We start from the raw sequence: 15944 nt of genomic DNA, 5'->3' as shown, positions 1-15944 counted from the left end.
AATGATGCTGACTAAATAACAACTATTAAAGGTTAAACCATTCATAATGATGCTGACTAAATAACAACTATTAAAGGTTAAACCATTCATAATGATGCTGACTAAATAACAACTATTAAAGGTTAAACCATTCATAATGATGCTGACTAAATAACAACTATTAAAGGTTAAACCATTCATAATGATGCTGAGTAAATAACAACTATTACAGGTTAAACCATTCATAATGACGCTGACTAAATAACAACTATTAAAGGATAAACCATTCACAATGATTCTGACTAAATAACAACTGTTAAATGTTTAACCATTTATAATGATGCTGAGTAAATAACAACTATTAAAGGATAAACCATTCATAATGATGCTGACTAAATAACAACTATTAAAGGATAAACCATTCATAATGATGCTGACTAAATAACAACTATTAAAGGATAAACCATTCATAATGATGCTGACTAAATAACAACTATTAAAGGTTAAACCATTCATAATGATGCTGACTAAATAACAACTATTAAAGGTTAAACCATTCATAATGATGCTGACTAAATAACAACTATTAAAGGATAAACCATTCATAATGATGCTGACTAAATAATAACTATTAATAAAGGTTAAACCATTCATAATGATGCTGAGTAAATAACAACTATTAATAAAGGTTAAACCATTCATAATGATGCTGAGTAAATAACAACTATTAAAGGATAAACCATTCATAATGATGCTGAGTAAATAACAACTATTAAAGGTTAAACCATTCATAATGATGCTGAGTAAATAACAACTATTAATAAAGGTTAAACCATTCATAATGATGCTGACTAAATAACAACTATTAATAAAGGTTAAACCATTCATAATGATGCTGACTAAATAACAACTATTAAAAAGGTTAAACCATTCATAATGATGCTGACTAAATAACAACTATTAAAGGTTAAACCATTCATAATGATGCTGACTAAATAACAACTATTAAAGGTTAAACCATTCATAATGATGCTGAAAATAACAACTATTAAAGGTTAAACCATTCATAATGATGCTGACTAAATAACAACTATTAAAGGATAAACCATTCATAATGATGCTGACTAAATAACAACTATTAAAGGTTAAACCATTCATAATGATGCTGACTTAACAACTATTAAAGGATAAACCATTCATAATGATGCTGACTAAATAACAACTATTAAAGGTTAAACCATTCATAATGATGCTGACTAAATAACAACTATTAAAGGTTAAACCATTCATAATGATGCTGACTAAATAACAACTATTAAAGGTTAAACCATTCATAATGATAAATAACTGACCATAAATAACAACAACTATTAAAGGATAAACCATTCATAATGATGCTGACTAAATAACAACTATTAAAGGATAAACCATTCATAATGATGCTGACTAAATAACAACTATTAAAGGTTAAACCATTCATAATGATGCTGACTAAATAACAACTATTAAAGGTTAAACCATTCATAATGATGCTGACTAAATAACAACTATTAAAGGTTAAACCATTCATAATGACGCTGACTAAATAACAACTATTAAAGGTTAAACCATTCATAATGATGCTGAGTAAATAACAACTATTACAGGTTAAACCATTCATAATGACGCTGACTAAATAACAACTATTAAAGGATAAACCATTCATGATTCTGACTAAATAACAACTGAAATGTTTAACCATTTATAATGATGCTGACAACTATTAAAGGATAAACCATTCATAATGATGCTGACTAAATAACAACTATTAAAGGATAAACCATTCATAATGATACTGACTAAATAACAACTATTAAAGGATAAACCATTCATAATGATGCTGACTAAATAACAACTATTAAAGGTTAAACCATTCATAATGATGCTGACTAATTAACAACTATTAATAAAGGTTAAACCATTCATAATGATCCTGAGTAAATAACAACTATTAAAGGATAAACCATTCATAATGATGCTGACTAAATAATAACTATTAATAAAGGTTAAACCATTCATAATGATGCTGAGTAAATAACAACTATTAATAAAGGTTAAACCATTCATAATGATGCTGAGTAAATAACAACTATTAAAGGATAAACCATTCATAATGATGCTGAGTAAATAACAACTATTACAGGTTAAACCATTCATAATGATGCTGACTAAATAACAACTATTAAAGGATAAACCATTCATAATGATGCTGACTAAATAACAACTATTAAAGGTTAAACTATTCATAATGATGCTGACTAAATAACAACTATTAAAGGTTAAACCATTCATAATGATGCTGACTAAATAACAACTATTAAAGGATAAACCATTCATAATGATGCTGACTAAATAACAACTATTAAAGGTTAAACCATTCATAATGATGCTGAGTAAATAACAACTATTAAAGGTTAAACCATTCATAATGATGCTGACTAAATAACAACTATTAAAGGTTAAACCATTCATAATGATGCTGACTAAATAACAACTATTAAAGGTTAAACCATTCATAATGACGCTGACTAAATAACAACTATTAAAGGATAAACCATTTATAATGATGCTGACTAAATAACAACTATTAAAGGTTAAACCATTCATAATGATGCTGACTAAATAACAACTATTAAAGGTTAAACCATTCATAATGATGCTGACTAAATAATAACTATTAAAGGTTAAACCATTCATAATGATGCTGACTAAATAACAACTATTAAAGGATAAACCATTCATAATGATGCTGACTAAATAACAACTATTAAAGGATAAACCATTCATAATGATGCTGACTAAATAACAACTATTAAAGGTTAAACCATTCATAATGATGCTGACTAAATAACAACTATTAAAGGTTAAACCATTCATAATGATGCTGACTAAATAACAACTATTACAGGTTAAACCATTCATAATGACACTGACTAAATAACAACTATTAAAGGTTAAACCATTCATAATGATGCTGACTAAATAACAACTATTAAAGGTTAAACCATTCATAATGATGCTGAGTAAATAACAACTATTACAGGTTAAACCATTCATAATGACGCTGACTAAATAACAACTATTAAAGGATAAACCATTCACAATGATTCTGACTAAATAACAACTGTTAAATGTTTAACCATTTATAATGATGCTGAGTAAATAACAACTATTAAAGGATAAACCATTCATAATGATGCTGACTAAATAACAACTATTAAAGGATAAACCATTCATAATGATACTGACTAAATAACAACTATTAAAGGATAAACCATTCATAATGATGCTGACTAAATAACAACTATTAAAGGTTAAACCATTCATAATGATGCTGACTAAATAACAACTATTAATAAAGGTTAAACCATTCATAATGATGCTGAGTAAATAACAACTATTAAAGGATAAACCATTCATAATGATGCTGAGTAAATAACAACTATTAAAAAGGTTAAACCATTCATAATGATGCTGAGTAAATAACAACTATTAATAAAGGTTAAACCATTCATAATGATGCTGAGTAAATAACAACTATTAATAAAGGTTAAACCATTCATAATGATGCTGAGTAAATAACAACTATTAATCATAATGATCCTGACTAAATAACAACTATTAAGGATAAACCATTCATAATGATGCTGACTAAATAACAACTATTAAAGGTTAAACCATTCATAATGATGCTGACTAAATAACAACTATTAAAGGTTAAACCATTCATAATGATGCTGAGTAAATAACAACTATTAAAGGATAAACCATTCATAATGATGCTGAAACAACTATTAAAAAGGTTAAACCATTCATAATGATGCTGACTAAATAACAACTATTAAAGGATAAACCATTCATAATGATGCTGACTAAATAACAACTATTAAAGGATAAACCATTCATAATGATGCTGACTAAATAACAACTATTAAAGGTTAAACCATTCATAATGATCCTGAGTAAATAACAACAATTAAAGGATAAACCATTCATAATGATGCTGACTAAATAATAACTATTAATAAAGGTTAAACCATTCATAATGATGCTGACTAAATAACAACTATTAAAGGTTAAACCATTCATAATGATGCTGAGTAAATAACAACTATTAAAGGATAAACCATTCATAATGATGCTGACTAAATAACAACTATTAAAGGTTAAACCATTCATAATGATGCTGACTAAATAACAACTATTAAAGGATAAACCATTCATAATGATGCTGACTAAATAACAACTATTAAAGGATAAACCATTCATAATGATGCTGAGTAAATAACAACTATTAAAGGTTAAACCATTCATAATGATGCTGACTAAATAACAACTATTAAAAAGGTTAAACCATTCATAATGATGCTGACTAAATAACAACTATTAAAGGTTAAACCATTCATAATGATGCTGACTAAATAACAACTATTAAAAAGGTTAAACCATTCATAATGATGCTGAGTAAATAACAACTATTAAAGGTTAAACCATTCATAATGATGCTGAGTAAATAACAACTATTAAAGGATAAACCATTCATAATGATGCTGAGTAAATAACAACTATTAAAATAACCATTCATAATGATCCTAAGTAAATAACAACTATTATAGGATAAACCATTCATAATGATGCTGACTAAATAATAACTATTAATAAAGGTTAAACCATTCATAATGATGCTGAGTAAATAACAACTATTAATAAAGGTTAAACCATTCATAATGATGCTGAGTAAATAACAACTATTACAGGTTAAACCATTCATAACGACGCTGACTAACTAACAACTATTAAAGGATAAACCATTTATAATGATGCTGACTAAATAACAACTATTAAAGGTTAAACCATTCATAATGATGCTGACTAAATAACAACTATTAAAGGTTAAACCATTCATAATGATGCTGACTAAATAACAACTATTAAAGGTTAAACCATTCATAATGATGCTGACTAAATAACAACTATTAAAGGTTAAACCATTCATAATGATGCTGACTAAATAACAACTATTAAAGGATAAACCATTCATAATGATGCTGACTAAATAACAACTATTAAAGGATAAACCATTCATAATGATGCTGACTAAATAACAACTATTAAAGGTTAAACCATTCATAATGACGCTGACTAAATAACAACTATTAAAGGATAAACCATTCATAATGATGCTGACTAAATAACAACTATTAAAGGATAAACCATTCATAATGATGCTGACTAAATAACAACATTAAAGGTAAACCATTCATAATGATGCTGACTAAATAACAACTATTAAAGGTTAAACCATTCATAATGATGCTGACTAAATAACAACTATTAAAGGTTAAACCATTCATAATGATGCTGACTAAATAACAACTATTAAAGGTTAAACCATTCATAATGATGCTGACTAAATAACAACTATTAAAGGTTAAACCATTCATAATGATGCTGACTAAATAACAAAACCATTCATAATGATGCTGACTAAATAACAACTATTAAAGGTTAAACCATTCATAATGATGCTGACTAAATAACAACTAAAAAGGTTAAACCATTCATAATGATGCTGAGTAAATAACAACTATTAAAGGTTAAACCATTCATAATGATGCTGACTAAATAACAACTATTAAAGGTTAAACCATTCATAATGATGCTGACTAAATAACAACTATTAAAGGTTAAACCATTCATAATGATGCTGAGTAAATAACAACTATTAAAGGTTAAACCATTCATAATGATGCTGACTAAATAACAACTATTAAAGGATAAACCATTCATAATGATGCTGAGTAAATAACAACTATTAAATGTTTAACCATTTATAATGATGCTGAGTAAATAACAACTATTAAAGGATAAACCATTCATAATGATGCTGACTAAATAACAACTATTAAAGGATAAACCATTCATAATGATACTGACTAAATAACAACTATTAAAGGATAAACCATTCATAATGATGCTGACTAAATAACAACTATTAAAGGTTAAACCATTCATAATGATGCTGACTAATTAACAACTATTAATAAAGGTTAAACCATTCATAATGATCCTGAGTAAATAACAACTATTAAAGGATAAACCATTCATAATGATGCTGACTAAATAACAACTATTAATAAAGGTTAGACCATTCATAATGATGCTGAGTAAATAACAACTATTAATAAAGGTTAAACCATTCATAATGATGCTGAGTAAATAACAACTATTAAATGTTTAACCATTCATAATGATCCTGAGTAAATAACAACTATTATAGGATAAACCATTCATAATGATGCTGACTAAATAATAACTATTAATAAAGGTTAAACCATTCATAATGATGCTGAGTAAATAACAACTATTAATAAAGGTTAAACCATTCATAATGATGCTGAGTAAATAACAACTATTAAAGGATAAACCATTCATAATGATGCTGAGTAAATAACAACTATTAATAAAGGTTAAACCATTCATAATGATGCTGAGTAAATAACAACTATTAAAGGATAAACCATTCATAATGATGCTGAGTAAATAACAACTATTAAAGGATAAACCATTCATAATGATGCTGAGTAAATAACAACTATTAAAGGTTAAACCATTCATAACGACGCTGACTAACTAACAACTATTAAAGGATAAACCATTTATAATGATGCTGACTAAATAACAACTATTAAAGGTTAAACCATTCATAATGACGCTGACTAAATAACAACTATTAAAGGTTAAACCATTCATAATGATGCTGACTAAATAACAACTATTAAAGGATAAACCATTCATGATTGACTAAATAACAACTATTAAATGAACCATTTAAATGATGCTGACAACAACTATTAAAGGATAAACCATTCATAATGATGCTGACTAAATAACAACTAGTAAAGGGTAAACCATTCATAATGATGCTGACTAAATAACAACTATTAAAGGGTAAACCATTCATAATGATGCTGACTAAATAACAACTATTAAAGGTTAAACCATTCATAATGATGCTGACTAAATAACAACTATTAAAGGATAAACCATTCATAATGATGCTGACTAAATAACAACTATTAAAGGTTAAACCATTCATAATCATGCTGACTAAATAACAACTTTTAAAGGATAAACCATTCATAATGATGCTGACTAAATAACAACTATTAAAGGATAAACCATTCATAATGATGCTGACTAAATAACAACTATTAAAGGTTAAACCATTCATAATGATGCTGACTAAATAACAACTATTAAAGGTTAAACCATTCATAATGATGCTGACTAAATAACAACTATTAAAGGTTAAACCATTCATAATGATGCTGACTAAATAACAACTATTAAAGGTTAAACCATTCATAATGACGCTGAGTAAATAACAACTATTAAAGGATAAACCATTCACAATGATTCTGACTAAATAACAACTATTAAATGTTTAACCATTTATAATGATGCTGAGTAAATAACAACTATTAAAGGATAAACCATTCATAATGATGCTGACTAAATAACAACTATTAGGGATAAACCATTCATAATGATACTGACTAAATAACAACTATTAAAGGATAAACCATTCATAATGATGCTGACTAAATAACAACTATTAAAGGTTAAACCATTCATAATGATGCTGACTAATTAACAACTATTAATAAAGGTTAAACCATTCATAATGATCCTGAGTAAATAACAACTATTAAAGGATAAACCATTCATAATGATGCTGACTAAATAATAACTATTAATAAAGGTTAAACCATTCATAATGATGCTGAGTAAATAACAACTATTAATAAAGGTTAAACCATTCATAATGATGCTGAGTAAATAACAACTATTAAAGGATAAACCATTCATAATGATGCTGAGTAAATAACAACTATTAAATGTTTAACCATTCATAATGATCCTGAGTAAATAACAACTATTATAGGATAAACCATTCATAATGATGCTGACTAAATAATAACTATTAATAAAGGTTAAACCATTCATAATGATGCTGACTAAATAACAACTATTAAAGGTTAAACCATTCATAATGATGCTGACTAAATAACAACTATTAAAGGTTAAACCATTCATAATGGTGCTGAGTAAATAACAACTATTACAGGTTAAACCATTCATAATGATGCTGAGTAAATAACAACTATTACAGGTTAAACCATTCATAATGACGCTGACTAAATAACAACTATTAAAGGATAAACCATTCATAATGATGCTGACTAAATAACAACTATTAAAGGATAAACCATTCATAATGATGCTGACTAAATAACAACTATTAAAGGATAAACCATTCATAATGATGCTGACTAAATAACAACTATTAAAGGTCAAACCATTCATAATGACGCTGACTAAATAACAACTATTAAAGGATAAACCATTCATAATGATGCTGACTAAATAACAACTAATAAAGGATAAACCATTCATAATGATGCTGACTAAATAACAACTATTAAAGGTTAAACCATTCATAATGATGCTGAGTAAATAATGACTATTACATGTTAAACCATTCATAATGATGCTGACTAAATAACAACTATTAAAGGTTAAACCATTCATAATGATGCTGACTAAATAACAACTATTAAAGGTTAAACCATTCATAATGATGCTGAGTAAATAACAACTATTACAGGTTAAACCATTCATAATGACGCTGACTAAATAACAACTATTAAAGGTTAAACCATTCATAATGATGCTGACTAAATAACAACTATTAAAGGTTAAACCATTCATAATGATGCTGAGTAAATAACAACTATTACAGGTTAAACCATTCATAATGATGCTGACTAAATAACAACTATTAAAGGATAAACCATTCATAATGATGCTGACTAAATAACAACTATTAAAGGTTAAACCATTCATAATGATGCTGACTAAATAATAACTATTAATAAAGGTTAAACCATTCATAATGATGCTGAGTAAATAACAACTATTAATAAAGGTTAAACCATTCATAATGATGCTGAGTAAATAACAACTATTACAGGTTAAACCATTCATAACGACGCTGACTAACTAACAACTATTAAAGGATAAACCATTTATAATGATGCTGACTAAATAACAACTATTAAAGGTTAAACCATTCATAATGATGCTGACTAAATAACAACTATTAAAGGTTAAACCATTCATAATGATGCTGACTAAATAATAACTATTAAAGGTTAAACCATTCATACGAATGCTGACTAAATAACAACTATTAAAGGATAAACCATTCATAATGATGCTGACTAAATAACAACTATTAAAGGATAAACCATTCATAATGATGCTGACTAAATAACAACTATTAAAGGATAAACCATTCATAATGATGCTGACTAAATAACAACTATTAAAACCATTTTCATAATGATGCTGAGTAAATAACAACTATTAAAGGATAAACCATTCATAATGATGCTGACTAAATAACAACTATTAAAAACCATTCATAATGGCTGACTAAAACCATTCATTCAAATGATGCTGACTAAATAACAACTATTAAAGGTTAAACCATTCATAATGATGCTGACTAAATAACAACTATTAAAGGTTAAACCATTCATAATGATGCTGACTAAATAACAACTATTAAAGGTTAAACCATTCATAATGATGCTGACTAAATAACAACTATTAAAGGATAAACCATTCATAATGATGCTGACTAAATAACAACTATTAAAGGTTAAACCATTCATAATGATGCTGACTAAATAACAACTATTAAAGGTTAAACCATTCATAATGATGCTGAGTAAATAACAACTATTACAGGTTAAACCATTCATAATGACGCTGACTAAATAACAACTATTAAAGGTTAAACCATTCATAATGATGACTAAATAAAACTAACAACTAAACCATTCATAATGATGCTGACTAAACCATTCATAATGATGCTGACTAAATAACAACTATTAAAGGATAAACCATTCATAATGATTCTGACTAAATAACAACTATTAAAGGTTCATTTATAATGATGCTGAGTAAATAACAACTATTAAAGGATAAACCATTCAAATGATGCTGACTAAATAACAACTATTAAAGGATAAACCATTCATAATGATGCTGACTAAATAACAACTATTAAAGGTTAAACCATTCATAATGATGCTGACTAAATAACAACTATTAAAGGATAAACCATTCAAATGATGCTGACAAATTATTAAATGTTTAAACCACATAAATGATGCTGACTAAATAACAACTATTAAAGGATAAACCATTCATAATGATGCTGACTAAATAACAACTATTAAAGGATAAACCATTCATAATGATGCTGACTAAATAACAACTATTAAAGGTTAAACCATTCATAATGACGCTGAGTAAATAACAACTATTAAAGGATAAACCATTCACAATGATTCTGACTAAATAACAACTATTAAATGTTTAACCATTTATAATGATGCTGAGTAAATAACAACTATTAAAGGATAAACCATTCATAATGATGCTGACTAAATAACAACTAGTAAAGGGTAAACCATTCATAATGATGCTGACTAAATAACAACTATTAAAGGTTAAACCATTCATAATGATGCTGACTAAATAACAACTATTAAAGGTTAAACCATTCATAATGATGCTGACTAAATAACAACTATTAAAGGTTAAACCATTCATAATGATGCTGACTAAATAACAACTATTAAAGGATAAACCATTCATAATGATGCTGACTAAATAACAACTATTAAAGGAAACCATAAACCATAATAATGATGCTGACTAAATAACAACTATTAAAGGATAAACCATTCATAATGATGCTGACTAAATAACAACTATTAAAGGTTAAACCATTCATAATGATGCTGACTAAATAACAACTATTAAAGGTTAAACCATTCATAATGATGCTGACTAAATAACAACTATTAAAGGATAAACCATTCATAATGATGCTGACTAAATAACAACTATTAAAGGTTAAATTCATCATAATGCTGACTAAAATAACAACTATTAAAGGTTAAACCATTCATAATGATGCTGAGTAAATAACAACTATTAAAGGATAAACCATTCAAATGATTCTGACTAAATAACAACTATTAAATGTTTAACCATTTATAATGATGCTGAGTAAATAACAACTATTAAAGGATAAACCATTCATAATGATGCTGACTAAATAACAACTATTAAAGGTTAAACCATTCATAATGATGCTGACTAAATAACAACTATTAAAGGATAAACCATTCATAATGATGCTGACTAAATAACAACTAAAGGTTAAACCAAAATGATGCTGACTAAACCATTCATAATGATGCTGACTAAATAACAACTATTAAAGGTTAAACCATTCATAATGATGCTGAGTAAATAACAACTATTAAAGGTTAAACCATTCATAATGATGCTGACTAAATAACAACTATTAAAGGATAAATAAAACTATTAAAGGATAAACCATTCATAATGATGCTGACTAAATAACAACTATTAAAGGTTAAACCATTCATAATGATGCTGACTAAATAACAACTATTAAAGGATAAACCATTCATAATGATGCTGACTAAATAACAACTATTAAAGGATAAACCATTCATAATGATGCTGACTAAATAACAACTATTAAAGGATAAACCATTCATAATGATGCTGACTAAATAACAACTATTAAAGGTTAAACCATTCATAATGATGCTGACTAAATAACAACTATTAAAGGTTAAACCATTCATAATGATGCTGACTAAATAACAACTATTAAAGGTTAAACCATTCATAATGATGCTGACTAAATAACCATTCCATTCATAATGATGCTGACTAAATAACAACTATTAAAGGTTAAACCATTCATAATGATGCTGACTAAATAACAACTATTAAAGGATAAACCATTCATAATGATGCTGACTAAATAACAACTATTAAAGGATAAACCATTCATAATGATGCAGTAAATAACAACTATTAAAGGTTAAACCATTCATAATGATGCTGACTAAATAACAACTATTAAAGGATAAACCATTCATAATGATGCTGACTAAATAACAACTATTAAAGGATAAACCATTCATAATGATGCTGACTAAATAACAACTATTAAAGGTTAAACCATTCATAATGATGCTGACTAAATAACAACTATTAAAGGTTAAACCATTCATAATGATGCTGACTAAATAACAACTATTACAAAACCATTCATAATGATGCTGACTAAATAACAACTATTAAAGGTTAAACCATTCATAATGATGCTGACTAAATAACAACTATTAAAGGTTAAACCATTCATAATGATGCTGACTAAATAACAACTATTAAAGGTTAAACCATTCATAATGATGCTGAAAATAACCTATTACATAAACCATTCATAATGATGCTGACTAAATAACAACTATTAAAGGTTAAACCATTCATAATGATGCTGACAAATAACAACTATTAAAGGTTAAACCATTCATAATGATGCTGAGTAAATAACAACTATTAAAGGTTAAACCATTCATAATGATGCTGACTAAATAACAACTATTAAAGGTTAAACCATTCATAATGATGCTGACTAAATAACAACTATTAAAAACCATTCATAATGATGCTGACTAAATAACAACTATTAAAGGATAAACCATTCATAATGATGCTGACTAAATAACAACTATTAAAGGTTAAACCATTCATAATGATGCTGACTAAATAACAACTATTAAAGGATAAACCATTCATAATGATGCTGACTAAATAACAACTATTAAAGGATAAACCATTCATAATGATGCTGACTAAATAACAACTATTAAAGGTTAAACCATTCATAATGATGCTGAGTAAATAACAACTATTAATAAAGGTTAAACCATTCATAATGATGCTGAGTAAATAACAACTATTAAAGGATAAACCATTCATAATGATGCTGAGTAAATAACAACTATTAATAAAGGTTAAACCATTCATAATGATGCTGAGTAAATAACAACTATTAAAGGATAAACCATTCATAATGATGCTGACTAAATAACAACTATTAAAGGATAAACCATTCATAATGATGCTGACTAAATAACAACTATTAAAGGTTAAACCATTCATAATGATGCTGACTAAATAACAACTATTAAAGGTTAAACCATTCATAATGATGCTGACTAAATAACAACTATTAAAGGTTAAACCATTCATAATGATGCTGACTAAATAACAACTATTAAAGGTTAAACCATTCATAATGATGCTGACTAAATAACAACTATTAAAGGTTAAACCATTCATAATGATGCTGACTAAATAACAACTATTAAAGGATAAACCATTCATAATGATGCTGACTAAATAACAACTATTAAAGGTTAAACCATTCAAATGATGCTGACTAAATAACAACTATTAAAGGATAAACCATTCATAATGATGCTGACTAAATAACAACTATTAAAAAGGTTAAACCATTCATAATGATGCTGAGTAAATAACAACTATTAAAGGATAAACCATTCATAATGATGCTGACTAAATAACAACTATTAAAGGATAAACCATTCATAATGATGCTGACTAAATAACAACTATTAAAGGATAAACCATTCATAATGATGCTGACTAAATAACAACTATTAAAGGATAAACCATTCATAATGATGCTGACTAAATAACAACTATTAAAGGATAAACCATTCATAATGATGCTGACTAAATAACAACTATTAAAGGTTAAACCATTCATAATGATGCTGACTAAATAACAACTATTAAAGGTTAAACCATTCATAATGATGCTGAGTAAATAACAACTATTAAAGGATAAACCATTCATAATGATGCTGACTAAATAACAACTATTAAAAAGGTTAAACCATTCATAATGATGCTGACTAAATAACAACTTTTAAAGGATAAACCATTCATAATGATGCTGACTAAATAACAACTATTAAAGGATAAACCATTCATAATGATGCTGACTAAATAACAACTATTAAAGGTTAAACCATTCATAATGATGCTGACTAAATAACAACTATTAAAGGTTAAACCATTCATAATGATGCTGACTAAATAACAACTATTAAAGGTTAAACCATTCATAATGACGCTGACTAAATAACAACTATTAAAGGTTAAACCATTCATAATGATGCTGACTAAATAACAACTATTAAAGGTTAAACCATTCATAATGATGCTGACTAAATAACAACTATTAAAGGTTAAACCATTCATAATGATGCTGACTAAATAACAACTATTAAAGATGCTGATAAATAACCATTAAAGGATAAACCATTCATAATGATGCTGACTAAATAACAACTATTAAAAAGGTTAAACCATTCATAATGATGCTGAGTAAATAACAACTATTAAAGGTTAAACCATTCATAATGATGTGACTAAATAACAACTATTAAAGGATAAACCATTCACAATGATGCTGACTAAATAACAACTATTAAAGGATAAACCATTCATAATGATGCTGACTAAATAACAACTATTAAAGGATAAACCATTCATAATGATGCTGACTAAATAACAACTATTAAAGGATAAACCATTCATAATGATGCTGACTAAATAACAACTATTAAAGGTTAAACCATTCATAATCATGCTGACTAAATAACAACTATTAAAGGTTAAACCATTCATAATGATGCTGATAAATAACAACTATTAAAGGATAAACCATTCATAATGATGCTGACAACTAAATAAACCATTCATAATGGTTAAACCATTCATAATGATGCTGAAAATAACTATTAAAGGATAAACCATTCATAATGATGCTGACTAAATAACAACTATTAAAGGTTAAACCATTCATAATGATGCTGACTAAATAACAACTATTAAAGGTTAAACCATTCATAATGATGCTGAGTAAATAACGACTATTACATGTTAAACCATTCATAATGATGCTGACTAAATAACAACTATTAAAGGTTAAACCATTCATAATGATGCTGACTAAATAACAACTATTAAAGGTTAAACCATTCATAATGATGCTGACTAATTAACAACTATTAAAGGGTTAAACCATTCATAATGATGCTGAGTAAATAACAACTATTAAAGGATAAACCATTCATAATGATGCTGAGTAAATAACAACTATTAAAGATGCTGAGTAAATAACAACATTCCATTCAAATGATGCTGACTAAATAACAACTATTAAAGGTTAAACCATTCATAATGATGCTGAGTAAATAACAACTATTAAAGGTTAAACCATTCATAATGATGCTGAGTAAATAACAACTATTAAAGGATAAACCATTCATAATGATGCTGACTAAATAACAACTATTAAAGGTTAAACCATTCATAATGATGCTGACTAAATAACAACTATTAAAGGTTAAACCATTCATAATGATGCTGACTAAATAACAACTATTAAAGGTTAAACCATTCATAATGATGCTGACTAAATAACAACTATTAAAGGTTAAACCATTCATAATGATGCTGACTAAATAACAACTATTAAAGGTTAAACCATTCATAATGATGCTGACTAAATAACAACTATTAAAGGTAAACCATTCATAATGATGCTGACTAAATAACAACTATTAAAGGTTAAACCATTCATAATGATGCTGACTAAATAACAACTATTAAAGGTTAAACCATTCATAATGATGCTGACTAAATAACAACTATTAAAGGTTAAACCATTCAAATGATGCCAACTATTAAATAAACCATTCATAATGACGCTGACTAAATAACAACTATTAAAGGATAAACCATTCATAATGATGCTGACTAAATAACAACTATTAAAGGATAAACCATTCATAATGATGCTGACTAAATAACAACTATTAAAGGATAAACCATTCATAATGATGCTGAGTAAATAACAA

The sequence above is a fragment of the Oncorhynchus tshawytscha genome, unplaced genomic scaffold (genome assembly GCF_018296145.1).
Source record: "Oncorhynchus tshawytscha isolate Ot180627B unplaced genomic scaffold, Otsh_v2.0 Un_contig_27_pilon_pilon, whole genome shotgun sequence".
Classification (NCBI taxonomy): Eukaryota; Metazoa; Chordata; class Actinopteri; order Salmoniformes; family Salmonidae; genus Oncorhynchus; species Oncorhynchus tshawytscha.
Note: the sequence above shows the minus strand (reverse complement) of the source record.